We start from the raw sequence: 14,835 nt of genomic DNA, 5'->3' as shown, positions 1-14,835 counted from the left end.
TGAGATCGTTCGCTGCGGGACGGCGTAGGTTCGAATCCGGCTCTGGTCGGAATTTATTCGGCCTACGTATAGGGTCGGTGGCAACCCACCATCGTGAGGAAATTGGGGAGCTCCGAGTGAGTGAGCGTAATCAGGTCGCGAAGTCCTAACGGCTGGGGGTCGGTCAGGCTGACCACCCGTCCATGTAGTCTGGCTGCAGATCTCCACGCCCCCTTGGTGGCTCGCGTGGGAGGTAGGCCAGCAGTCGGTATTTAAGCCTTGGCCCGATATTGGGCTGTTGCGCTATTGGATTATTATTAATAATAATAATATAAAAATAATAGTTTTGCGGGTTAAGTGGTAGAGCCGCCACAGACTGAATTTCTACCACGAGGACTTCACCATCTTATTTGACTAAAACTGTGTTGATCTTTTAGTTTTTAATGCACATCGCTGTTCGTGCGATTAATTATACAATGGAGTGGCCATTAAGAAGTGGTATATTTGAGTTTGGTAAAGTTACGTCAGTCAATATTGCGTATTGTAGCATCACATAGCACGAGTGGCATGAGCGTGAAGAACTGGGTAGGAATTCTACCGTTGTCGCCTGCTTCAGAAGGGAAGAAGGGTCACATGAACCAATCACGTAGCCCTCTGCTCCGTACGCTGGCGTACGAGAGAGCATTTGCGCGCGTGCTGTCAGAGATCCAAGCTTTCCCTCCAGATAGACAGCAAGGAATATAGAGTCCTTTACGCCGAACCTACCCAGCGTCCGGCCAAGAAAGGCATTGAAAAAAATGCTAGAACGAGTGTTGTTAGTGGAGCGTTGCAATCAATAGCTATTATAATGCCATGAAGGTCAAACATATATGAAATTAATCAAGTTTTACTTTATATTTACAGCACTTAAGCATTTTTGAAATTTTAAATCTGGGAACGCCGGGCGTACGGGCGTACTATATCGCTACGCCACTGTTAACTATAAGATGCGAAAGAACAGTGTTGCAATATGCACGTATTAAGAAAAACGAGCACAGATACTCGAAACAACTGTGAGAAATAGACAAGTAGCAAAGAGTTCATTCGCGTACTTAATGTTAATAGAAAGAAGCAATATTTCCACCACACCTGATACATTTTTACAGATTCAGCATGGAATTAACGTTGCTGGGTTATAAACTGCTGACAAATGGATTTAGGGAGAATGGCAAACGTTCAAAATCGTTTGAAAAAACTGTTCCTATTTTGTGTCGGTTGAGAATATCGCACACTAAAAAAAATGTGTTCTTCCCCTGTCCGATCTCTTGGTCAAATCTTTGCAGATGTATATCTTGTAACATATTAGATTTCAATGTATTTTTAGCTCTTGAAGAAGATTACTGTACGTGTAATATATTGAAATGTTACTAAATTAAATAATTTAAGGCTTATACGAAACGAAAGTTCTCATTTTGGTGTAATATTATTTGTTAATCTGTTACATTTAAACACTTATGCATGCAAAAGGTATTCAAAATGATAATTCACGATAAGCGCTGTTTTTTATTTATTTATTTTGTTCTTGTGCATGACTTGCTCGGAAGCTAATATATAGTAGTTATTTTTATTTAATCCAAATGGATGTCTGATATTCGAATGAAAATTTCGATGGTTTAGATCTGTTATTACCTTTAAATCAAGGTGTCCTTAATTCGATTCAAAGGTTTATATCCTAATTTAAGCTGTGTGTCGAATACCGACTAACTATCGAAGAAAAAGGAGAGCTTAAAAGGGGAACAAGTTGTTATTCAAAGATTACGGAATCAATTGGGAAGTGACTAGGTTCATTTATATGCTTTATTTAACATTTATTTAATGTACAATGATCTTGTTAATATTTTGCGAATATACGAAACTCATCATACAAAACGTCAAAAAACCTAATTAAACGACTTTGTTGGCGTCTGCCAATGGTCCAGCTTAGCCTTAACTGCTTCTCTAAATTAAAATATTACCCATTCCTCCTTCCCCCCAATAACTCAAAGCTATTAACTTTCTCAAAAGGCGTCCGGAAAACTTTGCTTATTGGCCGATGGAGAGTTTGTTGAAATTAGAAATAGTGAGGCGATGAGAGAAATCTCTGTTTTATCTCAGTCTCGTCTCGAATTTTGAGATAGTTGCGGTGATCTTTCAGAACTTGAGACGAAAATGAAACCAAACATTTCGAGAGTTTTTGAGACGAGATCGAAGAGAGTTCCTCTCTCTCCCTTGTAGCTACGTGGAGTAAATGCTGTTCGCATTTCCTGTGAACACATGTTTACGGACATAATGGAAGGAGACCAAGTCTTATTTACAGAAGGCGTTTCTTGAACATTCATTCGATTTCAAAATCATCTTAGGTGCTAGGACGTTTAGATTTCGCCACTGGTGTACGCAAAGGTAGTCCCCTCCGAAATTGATTCAGTTTATTTTACTTCGCTTGTCTGCCACTTTTGGCTAATTGCGAAGCTGGAGATGAGTCATGATATGATGAAATTGATTAATGGACACTCATAAACAACCATGCACAGGGGCCCTGGACCTCTAAAGATTTGAAGTAATTACGAACCATAAATCAATAGTCACATCAAGATATAAGCATTTCTGTGCTCCATTGAACCATAAATCAATTGTCACATCAATATATATATAAGCATTTCTGTGCTCCATTTCAAGTTTTCACTTGGTGCTCTTTTTTTATATGTAGATATGCAACACTTTTATGTGAACTTTCGGGTGTTAGATTCACTTGATCCCACGATTCGTCATGAGATCGTATGCATTTTGAGTAAACAAGTTTACGATCCAACCTTATATAATTCTAATAACCTAATAGTGGTCAATATAATTATCTCGGAAACCATAAATACGACAGTATCGATTGGATATTTTTTCCGTGTTGATATTTTTCCCACGTCTTTTGTATTTGCCTTCTTTATCATTAATTGCGAGTTTCGTCAATACAATGACGTATTTCGTCAAGACGCTCGAGGTAAGGGGAGAGGGTCAAGTGTTGTTTGGGATTCTGGTCACGCGTACTTGTTTTTAGTTGGTTGTTTTCCTTCTAAATATACGACGATCTGTCAATGGAATGGAAGTGTGCATCATACTGAGGTGATTTTTCACTAATTGACATGACGTTGGAGTTGCAATTTTTAGTATGTGCTAGAAGAAAATGATTGCAGTATCTTGCTCTGCTTATTTCTCTGCATGTTATCCTTGTTACAAAGAAGTGAAAGCTTTAGCCTTGCCGAAGAAGAAATCATGGGTTTTCTTCTTCTTCTTCTTCTTCTTCTTCTGACCCTGTCAGACAAAACACTGTCTACTTTGGCCATTGTTTCTGTATTTGTACTATGGGACAGCAGTAGTCTGTGGTATGGGATTTTTGTTACACAACTTTTCCTTACAATACACAACAGATGACACTAATCAATTTTCAATTTTTACACTTTTACATTCTATGTTCTGTTTATAATTCGATTTGACATTTTCGAGCATATCCATATAAAATCCAAGTAATTGGTATTGATATATCAGATAAAAGAGAAAGTAAAGATATAGGGAATGGAATTTTTAATCTTATCAGATTTTTATATAATATATTTCGTTGTTGAGAGAATTGATCACATTCCAAAAATAAATGTTGGGCATCTGGATTATCTTTACCACATGTACAATTTTGTTGATGTATAATACCTATTTTCGCTAAATGTGCTGGTGTACGTACGTGACCAGTTCCCAATCTATTAATAAAAACTATAACCTGTCTTGGAAGAGGACATCTGTGGAACCATGGTTGGCTTGCATCAAATTCCGCTAGCCATCTATATGTATGACCTACCATCGTCAATTGTTCCTTGCACCAAATTTTCCAGTGATTTTTTACTTTAATTTTAACTCTAGGTAATAGATCTGTATAAGGGAGTCTGATGAAAGATATTTGAGGTAAATCCATTGCTCTCTTAGCGTACATATCTGCCATAATATTACTCTGGTTGATGTGATGTGCCTTGACATATGTAAACTGAACAGTAATATTTTTGGATTGTGCTTGTTGAGTTAATTGTATAATCAATATAATGAAAATAGATTGACGACATAGTTGAGGATATGATGATGTTAGTGCCTGTAAGACACTTAACGCATCTGTTAGAATGAGTATTTTTTTATAGTTATTTTGTATGGAATAATTTAATGCACGGTAAATAGCATAACATTCTGCTGTAAAAATTGTAGTGTCTGCTGGTAACCTAAATATTTCGTGTTGATTCATTTCAGGAATATAAAACGCACAACATACATCCTGAAATTTTTTGGAGCCATCAGTATATATGAAAATTAAATCTGGCCATATTTCTCTATACCGAGCGTGCTGACCATGATCTAAAAATTGGACGTTAGCCTGAGCATAAAGAGGCAAATCTAATTTATATACTGGAGGTGAATGATATGTGAAAGAATTTTGGTACGCGTCAGGATCCATACAATAACAATGAAGAAAATAAAATTTCGGGTTGATCGGATCTATAACATTCATAAATGCCCACTGTTTTTGTGTTTCAAATAGCAAATTAAATGGGTGATTATGATTCTCCCAGGTTTGAAAAAGAAATTTATTTGTTAATTGTTTGCGGCGATGGGATAGAGCCATCTCTCTATTTTCCACATAAACACTTACGTTTGGACTAGAATTCATCAATCCAGAGCAAATTCGTAATGCTTTGCGTTGTAGTACATCAATTTTTTGTAACTGTTTTGAGGACGCACCACCGTAACTGAAAGCCGCATACTCAAATAAGGAGCGAAAGCAGTTTCTGTAAAATAGTAACATAATTGTGGGTTGACTACCCCACTTAGTAGTTGCCAATCCACGAAGAATGTTTAGGACAGATTTCCCTCTATTTATTAAATAATCTATATGCAGTTTCCAATTATTTTTACGATCGAAATTAATTCCTAAATATTTACATGTAGATACCACTGGGATGTCAGAAATATGATTAATATTATTAGGAAATACATTTTGGTTACGAGAATTAAAAATCATAATTTGAGATTTATTAAGGTTGAAAGATAAACCTACTTCATAAAACCATGCTTGAAGTTTATGTATTAAACGTGTCATGTCTATTAATCCCTGTGTTGTTTGTGGAGTAATTCTGTAAAAACAGAAATCATCTGCATACTGAATAAGTTCAAAATCCTCCAATTGTTCATTGTGTAGAGACTGTGTATATATATTAAATAGTATAGGACTGAGTGGAGCTCCTTGTGGAATTCCTGTAGTTGTGAATCTAGGCCCCTGGATAGAATTTTGAAACCAGACAAAAAATTTTCGATCAGCATATAAATTCCAAATTAATCTGGGAATCATAGGAGATATATCTATTCTTTCTAGTAATTGACAAAGTTGCATCAGTGGTACAGCATCATAGGCTTTTTCCACATCGATAAATAAACTATAACAATAGGAATTCATAACAATGTTATTTTGAATTACAGCGTTGAGAATTGCAATGGCATCTTGACTACTATGTTGTAATCTGAAACCAATTTGCGTAGGGGGAAAGAATCGTTGTTTTTCTAAAGTCCACATAAGACGTTTTTGTAGCGTGCGTTCCAATAATTTTTCCAATACTGAAATTAGAACTGTTGGTCTGTAGGAACGGGCATTTGATGGTGGTTTATTCGACTTTAATATAGGAATTACTACATGTGTTTTCCATTCTGAAGGTATACTACCCCCGGTATATGTTTTATTGTATATAGCGACTAAAATATCAAATCCCGTTTTAGGTAAGCTCTTTATAGCTTGGTATGGAATTCCATCCATTCCTGGTGCTGAATTTTTAACTCTATGTAGTATATTATGTAATTCTATGACAGTCACAGCTGGAAACTCTCTTGTAAAAATTTGTTGTGGAACCAGAGGAGGTTGATATTCTATATTTACTGAAGGAGCCGCAATCATGGAGAGAAATTCATTTTGCCAGGTTACATCAATTGTCTGTTTCCTGCTTAGTTTCGGGTGTCTTAAAGAATTAAATTTTTTCCAGACGAGTTTTATAGGTTCAGCATTTCCTAAAGAGTTACAATAATTTATCCAGGCTATTTTTTTGGCTTTTTTAAAAGCTTTTTTAGCAAGAGCCTGACTTCTCTTCCAGGCAATCTTGTGGGTAATTGTGGGTCTGCTAGCAAATGTTTTCTCATCACGTTTACGATTCTGTTTAGCAGTCTCGCATTCTGGTGTCCACCAATATAATTGTGGGAATCTATGTGTATCTTGCCCTTTTGAACGTATACCTACGATATCCAGAGTTTTTGTAATTAGTTGTATAAATTGAGAATACGAGATATCAGTATTAGATCGTAAATTTTCTGATAATATAAAGGAGTCAATTGTTGTGGAATACAGTGACCAATCAATAAGGTTAGTGTTCCAGCGTCTAAGGAGAGGTGCATTTCGCGGGATCTGTACATTATACATAAATCTTCCTTGAACATGTATGGGTAAGTGATCACTTCCACGCATATCCTCATCCACTAACCAGGTAAGTTGGGGGAAAATTTCATCAGACACTATGGTTAGATCTATCACAGAAGGATTATTTCCGGATCGAGGAATATGTGTTATCGAACCATCATTAAGTATGATAAAATTATTATGTTCTATCCAGTCCACTAAAATCTGGCCTAAATGATCTGATCGTGAACCGCCCCACATTGGATGATGCCCGTTAAAATCTCCTACACAAATATAAGGGCCTGGAATATTGTCCAGAATACCTTGAAAATCTTGTAGTTGTATTTTTTGAGATAACGAATTCGAAGGTATGTAAACATTAATAATACTGAAATAAAATTTTTGTATTTTTATGCGCACTGCTATGATTTCTACATGATATCTGTTTACTATATTAATTTTTGGGTATAAAAAAAGAGTTTGGTGGGCCACACTCTCATGAATGTGTATGTTCACACCTCTTTCATTGTGTTGAAATGGCGGACCTATAGTATTATAATATTTTAGATTGTAATTCTCGTATTGCTTTCCTTTAGTCTCTCGTAAACAGAGAATTAAAGGATGGGATTCCTCAATTAGTTTATTTAATTCGATTTTACGTGCGGAAAAACTATTTATATTCCACTGAATTAAAAATTCCATTCCGTACAATATACTATTAATTTTTTCCCCTTTGATTCCTGGATTTATGAAATTAAGTTTTGTAAAACAGTCAAGAGATTCCCTGTTAGCTCATGAATATGTTTAAGTAGTGGTTGTTGTCTTCTAAGTTCTGATATATTTATTAGTGCCGACCACAGCTCTGGCAAAGTTTGCATTAACGATTTATACAGTGCCTGAAGATTTTCCGCCGGAGGATTTGAAATGATCTGTCTATTTGATGATCTATGCTCATGTGGATGTTGCTCAATGTGATTGGATCCAGACTGGGGTTGCGCATTTCGTCCAATTGGGGGTGATGGCGTATTCTCTTCAGATAATCTGTCAAGTGATGAAGATTCATAAAATAGCTCTTTAGGTGGTTTTGGAGTTTCTCGTGTCCGCGTATTACTTCTACGTGAGTGCAGCCCATCTTTGCTCACACTCGTGTGATTTTTCTGTTTTCGCATTGAGGGTTGCGAGGATGTAACTATTTTAGGAGTTATTGACTCTCTAGTTGTCACAGATATTAATGGACGTGCCATTGTACTTTGGATGACCTCAGCGTGAGAGGGGAGCGGTGGAAATTGTTTAGCAGTTAATGGAGGTGCCAAAATGTCTCTTCTGGTTAGAGGTGGTTTATATGTCCCCAATATTTTTGCCTTAGCTTCAAAATAAGATAAGTTTTCCTCCGCCATCCGCGTCTGTATTTGCTGTTCTATTTGTCGTTGAGGGCAATCTGGGGATGTAGCTCTATGATTACCTCGACATATGACACAAATAGGAACTTCTGTGCAGGAATCTCCATGTTTTTCTTTTCCACAGTTGACGCAGATTGCTTTTGAACGGCAGTTCTTACTTTGGTGCGCATAACGGAAACAGTTTTGACATTGTAAGACAGACCTCGTTCTAGGCCGGACCTCGAAAATTTCGCTGTTTACTAGTATTCTTTCTGGTAAGACATTACCCTGAAAGGTTAGGCATATTAATTTTGTGTCTCTCAGATCGAAAGAACCCGTATTATTCCATACTTTCTTCTGCATACGCCTCGCACTGATGACTGGGATCGCCGATTGCACTCCATCCATAATGTCTTGTACACTGATATCTATGCCAACTCCGAAAATAAGACCGTCTCGCTGCACAAGAGCTTGAGGAATTCTAGCTCGAACCTGTAAATCCTTATGATACATTTCGTTTTGTGTGAAAGCATTTGCAGCTTTTGCATTTGGAAAAGTCACACGGACTCTATTTTTACCACACTGTTCGATCAATTCTATGTCTAGTCCTGCCTTTCGAAATTTATTCCCTAAACTGCCACCGGACAGTTTTCCTATATTTTTTCCTGTTCCCTCTAACAGTACTATATATGGACCTGATTATGCATTGTCATATGTGTACTGTCGTGATGGAGAATTTTCATTCTCGTTCGATCGGATGATTTTATCTGGTTAGGCAGATGATTCTGAATCCGCCGATCTCTTTTGTGCACGATGTTTTTCTTCCACCCCTTTCATGATAGCATCCTCGTCATTCACTCTTGATATGTTAGTCTGTAGAAAGACGGGAGTTTCACCACCGCTTAATGCTAATAGGGTATCAGCAGCACATAGGGTTGCTTCTTCCCCCATTACATTCATTAATAGCGTTCAGGTGAGTCAGTTTATCGTTACCACTACTATACTCTTATTTACACAAATACACACACTAAGTTAATAAATCCAAATTAATTTTCACTTCGAATACCTCACAAGAGGTATTTTATAGTCAAACACGTAATAACTACGAAATAAAAACCGGATAACACAATCACGATCCGAAAAACCTCGTAGCCGAACACAAGCTCAACGCCATTTTTTCCCGATCTTCAACTTCGGCAGAAATCATGGGTATGTTGAAACGAGTGTGTTAGGAACATAGATAAAATAGCCAATGAAAGATTCGTTCTCTTTTGTTACATTCTCTGGTCTTCGTCCACTAGCGACATCTAAGTGAGAATTCACACCGCAGAGACACGCTACACGCTGCAAGAGACACGTGTCGCTTGCAAGCGAACACTCAGTAATCAATTGAACCTTTCGAACCGAAGCGACACGACAAGCTGCACGTGTCTCATGTCGCTTGTTTGTAGCTTGGACTGTGCCGTTCTCTCAATGCCGTGCATCGTGTCGCCTCAGTATGTTGTTCGCGTATGCGCAGTGAACACTTCATTCCAACGAGCCATATTAAGACTCTAGAAGTGAGCCCAACCGGAGATCTTACAACATGTTTGAAGCTCTAATTTGTTGATATAATAAAGTATTGATATGTACAATGTTTTAAGATTTAAACACAACGTTCTTCTCGCTTTATCAAGTTTGTTTGATGCAGTTATGTGCTGTAAGTTTCTTTCAACATCGTGTAAAGAGGCCGTGTTTTTGGCATTTAGAACGTGATTGCTTTTATTTTAAAAATCCAGCTCATAGAGCCACTTTAGTCTAAAATAGATTAGTCAACGTGGTAAAGTACTCTACTGCATTGTTTCTCAACCGCCGGGCCCTCGTATTAACTATAGGGGAAGGTGGGTATAGTTGTAACATTTTTTTTATTTTTTGTTTTTCAACCTCACCACTATAAGATAATAAATGAAGCTGTTTCAGTACTATCGTTTATTAGGTATACCCTTAGGTGTACATAGGTACAGTTTGGGAAGTTGAACTGCATGCGTTAATAAGCTATGAAACAGAAACCCCAAGCATGTGGAGTGTTATAATCATCCTCATAAGTGGGGAAAGTTGTAACATATGATGGGTATTGTTGTAACAACCGGTTGTAATCTAACACATATACCCACTACACATAATAAACAAAAAAAACTTCTAACTCTTGGAGGCATCTAACTTCAATTTCTATCTTCTAACTCCTTAAGGCAACACTGTATTCCTAAGAACCAAACAAAACCAACACTAAATTACTCACAAATGTTAGCCTAGGCTTAATACAAAACAAGAATATACTGATAAGATAATTCAAACCAAGCAATTTATATCACTATTATCCTTTTGACTACCTTTAACCTAGAAGAAATGACTGACATATCACTCGAAACACAAAATCCAAGAATACTACCCTCGAAATGTTATTGATCTCCATCATCGGTACTGCGACTCTCACTAACTTCACTCTCGCAGTTATGGCAAATAAAGATAGGATTTTTTGGATTTGCTGTGCAGGCCTCATGTGCCCACTGCTTGCATTCGTCGCACTGAACCCACTTTTCCCTTGGTTTGCTGTTGCTGTAGGCGTCACAGCACACAAGACATATGCACTCGTCTTCGTCTGAGGTTGGTGGACTTTGTTCAAACTTCGTATGCATAGGCGTACTGCGATTCTTCGTTTTCTGGCTGAAAGTCAATACCTTTTTAGCTTTTGTAGGCCTGTTCATGTGACGAGGTCCCTTCTTCTCATTGGCGATAGCATTTCGTTCAAGAGTGTCTGTTAATATTGCAGCTTTTCTTCTTTTTCTTCCTCTCCTGTTTGTGTTGCTACGAGGTCCTGCATGTGGAAATGGCTGAACTGACTCCGGAGAAAATGTATTATGTGATGATGTAGGTGACATGTCCAAAGATGTTGACTGGTGTAAGATCATAGTTCCTTCAGTGGACTTGTGCGTGATTAAGTCTGGTTGTAGATCTGGCTGAGGAGAAGTCTATCTTATGCCACTTGCAGTTGAGGAACTGGATGCAACTGTTTCCTGGGCGGTCTGTGACATTTGATGGCATGAAGTCGCTGTCTTGAAAGATGTCTCTGTTGAAAGGATAAATTCCAGTGGAAGAGAAACCAGACATGATGTTTGAATGCGTGCTTGCTTTTGGTAAGACTTCTCTTACAATTGACGGTATGTCACAGATGTTCATTGTTTTCCCAGCTGTCACATAACATACTTCTTGATCGGTCCATAGACCCCCTGTCCAGTGGTTGCAGACGATGGGAGCAATGAGGAGGAAATAAGAGCATGATGATCCCTGTCTGCTTGCAAAAATCAATTGTGTTAACAGACATGTGGGAGTCGTGATTATCTAATAGTAAAAGAACTTGACACTCTAGTGATGGGCGAATATGTTTGCAAAGTGTTCAATGAAGAGTCTGAAATTCACCTCTTGCATCCACCCTGAACCGTTCGCAGACCCAATACATCCCCTTGGACCATCATGAACAAAGTGGTCTCTGTAGTTTTTCCTTGGAAAGGCGAATATTGGAGGAACTGTGTTCCCACTTGTAGTTATTGCGATAGCTACGGAAACCAACGTGCCGCTTTCAGCGGATGTCATAGCACCAATCTCCTCAGCACCTCTTCTTGCTATAATTCACACTGTTACCTGTTTCATCGACGTTATATCCTGTCTCACGTAAACTGATATCGGTCATATACTGCACCAAGTTTGTCAAAGAAAAGTCCAACATTGGTTCTGTTGAATGATGTGGCGCGTGAAAGGCTAGAGGTATGAGGCACCCGTAAAGATAACTGAGGGTGCCTCTTCCGCAAGTTATGCAACCAGTCCTTACCGGCCATTCCATTTTGCTCCCATGTTTCAGGATACTTGATACTATAGCAAAGAGCACACTGATAAGCGAGCTTGCGAACTTCTGTGGTTGTCAGTCCGTAGTAGAGACCTGATGAAGTTAATGAATACTCTTCCAGGCAGAGACGGTAACCGGTGTTACCCCAGGTAACAGCAAAATGTGAAGAAATTAAAAAGTTTTTTTCTCAATAAAATAACAACATTGTTAAATAAGTTAACCGACAGCGTTGCAGTTGAGTGTATATTGCAGAGGACATTTTTTTCTGCAGCTGACAAAAGCGAAGAGATATGCCTTTCCGCTACCCTCAAGAGGCAACAAGAGGAAAGGGCGCCCGCCAATGCAAGGGAACAGCAGGGAAAGACTTGGAGGCAAGTGTACTAGGGTGTTTTTTATATGCCTGTTTAGGGGCCCTGTTGCCGCTGCGGCCTACCGGATCAGCAAGTGTTGTCACATTGTATTTCCAGAAAAGAGCTAAATCCCGCCTAAGACGGGAATACTATTTCTCTGAAGCAGCAAGAGATAGGCTGCAAAGCCAAAGCTGGATTTAACTACAACTGAACCCGTTTACGTAATAAACGAAAAGATAAGTACTTGATGTGATTCGTGATTTGGACAAACCTTGCTCCAATAAACAAAGTTGGCAACAGTAGTACGTACATCTGGACTTCCTCCCACCACTGGAGGAGGGGAATTCTGTCGTCTGCTCAACGCAGAAACGTCAAACTGACCCGCATGTGTGGTTCTTCTTCCCCTTGCCACCTGTTTGGAAAGAAACAGAGATGGTTGACAAGGCTCGACTACTATTCACTGGATTTTCGCGGTAACTCTCTCATGAGTGGTAGTTCTTCTAGGAGTAATTGTGGCTAAATAAATCATTGAGCGGATTGCAAAAAAAAAAAAAATCCAGATCAAAGGCATTTTGGGGGGGCGTAGGGTGGAGATGATAACGTCTGATGGCCGGTAACACTTTTGAAAAAGTCACGCCACGCCACTGCTTCCAGGATTTTCACTACTTCGTCACTACTAAAAACACGATTAGGCGACTTATAACTTTTGTTTTGCATATTTTGGATATATCGCGTGAGCGTAACGTGGCATACTTCAAAATCCTTTGCAACAGATCTATCACTACGTCCTTCATTTATGCACAGTGAAGCTGCTTGTTGAAGAATTTCTGTTGAGAGTCCTTTACCTCTGTCTGTCTTACGTTTGTAGTCACGCGGCATCTTCCCTATATCTCCTGCAAGATAGAATATAAAAAGTAATAATCAGTAGACTTAACCTAATTAATAGCAAAAATAATGGAAACACTGTGTCATATCTAGGTCTCTGTTAATCTGTTTCAATGTTAGGGTATGACCGACATTTAAATTAATTAATTATAGGAATAGCAAGACTCACCACATGACTCATACATTACAACTCCAAACAGATAGGCAATTCGGGTAGAGGAAAATAAGGATGCCATAACGTGTGTATTGTTGTAACATATGATGGGTATAATTGTAACAGTCTGTTACAACTATCCCCCTACTGCCAGTTTCTCTTGTCCCCCCTTCCGCTGCAACACATATCCTTGCATTTAATAAACAATAAAAATTAAAGTAACTACACGACACCTACCACAAACTCACTAAATGCCATTAGCAAATGACAAATAATTTCCGATCTACAAGTGTTGTGGACCCATGGACATAGGTCTAAGGAAGAGATTAGTGAAATGTTTTGTGTGGAGTGTAGCACTATATGGTGCAGAAACCTGGACGTTGAGAAGAAATGAAGAGAAACGACTCGAAGCTTTTGAAATGTGGACATGGCGAAAAATGGAGCGTGTAAAATGGACAGACAAGGTAAGAAACGAAGCCGTACTGAAAAGAGTTGGTGAAAAAAGATATATACTGGAGACCATCAAGAAGAGGAAAAGAAACTGGTTAGGACACTGTCTAAGAAGGAACTGCCTGCTAAGAGATGCCTTGGAGGGAATGGTTGAAGGAAGAAAAGTCCGTGGAAGAAAAAGATATCAGCTTATGGATGATATTAAATTAACTGGGTCGTATGCTATTACGAAGCGTAAGGCAGAGAATAGGGAAAGCTGGAGATTGCAGTGAAAAACCTGCCAATTAGGCAGAAAACAATGAATGAATGAAGTGTTTATCCTGAAAGACCAAGAATTACTCACATACCTCGAAAAAGGTTTTCTGCTTCACGTTCGGTCGTTGTGAGTCGTACACCATTTCTTTCTCGTTGGCGAGTGTGTGACATTCAACACCCTCTTGTGACGGAATCTCGAAACTCTGCGCGGAATCTGTCTGCTGATATTCGCGATGTTACATCCATACCCATGTTACAACTATACCCACCTTCCACTACTGAGCTGCGAAAGGTTCTGCTGAAAGTGGTTAACAAATAACACAATCCCAATATCATAGTTGAGTTGTGAGTTTTCGTTTTTTAAGTACATTTTATGCACAAATAGACTAATTAAAACTGGATCTGCCCTGTGCCTCCACCGGTTATCGAACCCGGGATCACTTAATTACAAGGTCATCCATATTTTTATTTGTCAACAATCCCCTCCAGACGAAAATTTGTGTTTGCACCTCTGGCCTTACTTCCACACTCGCCTTCCGTATCATCACGTATGCAACTTTCAAAAACCATTACACAATCGGAACTCAGTTTCTAAGTATTGATTCATTGAATATTGAAAGCAAGATAAGATTTATTAGCTTTGAAGTTGAAACATCGCCAGCGAAAATAATACTTTGAACATCTCGTAGGTAGCCAACACTAATTAACAATTGCACTGTGTTACTTTACTTTATGTGCGTTTGTTGAGAAATTGTGCTGAAAATATAATGTACGACTTACAGGACAGGCGTTTCTCCCCTGCACGTCCTTTCAATCTTCTCGTCAATCAATGAGAAGAGCTGTCATGTAAATAATGCCCAAAGAAGCTATTCAATGTAAAGCATACTTATCAAAGCAAGGAAAATTTTATCAATGATTTTTGTATTATCAATATAATAGCTATGTTGTATACACGTCTATTATATTATAATTTAAAGATATAGTACAAATACAATACTATTTTGCTGGCTTTAATTTATTTT

Source organism: Lepisma saccharinum, chromosome 26 (assembly GCF_977018435.1).
Source record: "Lepisma saccharinum chromosome 26, izLepSacc3.1, whole genome shotgun sequence".
Lineage (NCBI taxonomy): Eukaryota > Metazoa > Arthropoda > Insecta > Zygentoma > Lepismatidae > Lepisma > Lepisma saccharinum.
The sequence above is the reverse complement of the archived record's forward strand: the minus strand, read 5'-3'. Positions refer to the sequence as shown.